Raw genomic sequence first — 1,188 nt, 5'->3', positions numbered from 1 at the left:
TATAGACAATACGGCTTCATGAATATTTAGGATGTATTTCTTCCAAAAAGCTAAAAATTTTATTTTAAAAAATTGCTTAGTATTATTTAACACAGGGGAAATTCTTAGAAATAGACGAAAACCCTATTCTTAGAGGTTTTAGAGAGATAGACGGTGCAGAGAAATGGGTGCGGCCAAGAAATGGAGGCGGAGCCTAAGGAAGAGGTCTCAGACGGGAAGAGTGGGGGTTTTAAGGAAAGGGAAGACGGAAAATGAGGGAAATTGAATTAATATTATTACGGGGATTCAGGGATTTTCAATATGATAATATGAAGACGGAAATTCAGAGTGACACGTGGCAGAGCTACCGAAAAAATTTCGATCAAAGACTAAAAATAAACTTCACCAGTGAAATTAACTTTATCAAAAAATTGTAAATTTTCCGAAAAAACCTTAGAAAAAATCATTTTTTGTCAAAAAAGGACAGCCCCTTTAGGATAGCCAAGGGTGCACGTGCACGGCAATTGCCGGACGGCAATACTACAAAATAAGTTAAAAATTGCCGGGGAAAGTTGCCGAAAAATTTCACCGGCAATTTTCAATATTCGGACAATTTTTGAACACGTTCTCGGTTGTTCCAAGTCAAATAAAATTTATTTTCAAATAAAGCAAGTATTTTTCTATATTGTATCATTAAATTTTGATGAAAAATATCGGGGGAACATGCCAAACCATTTTGTAGAATTGTCGCTCGGCAATTGCCGCGCACCCCTGCCTGGAGCGTACCTCAACCTGAAATTTCGAAAAAAGAGCTCGATGAGGTACAATTATTAATCAATGGTGGAGTAGCATGGATTTTTCAGATTCCTGATCCAAATCACTGATTTTGAAACTCGATTGTTTTTAAAGTTTTGTATAATCTGAATTTCAAACAAATTTTTTTTGAAAAGTTTGAAGTAAATTTGACAAACGCAAAATGAAAGAAAATCGTATGAATTTATTTGATTAGAGTCAAAAACAGTTCCATAAATGTTTTTTTTTCAAAAAACGATACCAGTTATCTGAAATTCTGCCTCTATTCTAACTTGTTCGTCACTATTTATAAAATTATAAAATAATGAAAATCCTCTACTTCAAGTGTCTTGAATATGATTAGGGCTGTGCAAATCGGCGTCCGGTCGTCCGATTTTGACACCACCACTACTTTTC

Source organism: Caenorhabditis elegans, chromosome IV (assembly GCF_000002985.6).
Source record: "Caenorhabditis elegans chromosome IV".
In the NCBI taxonomy this organism is placed as follows: domain Eukaryota; kingdom Metazoa; phylum Nematoda; class Chromadorea; order Rhabditida; family Rhabditidae; genus Caenorhabditis; species Caenorhabditis elegans.
Note: the sequence above shows the minus strand (reverse complement) of the source record.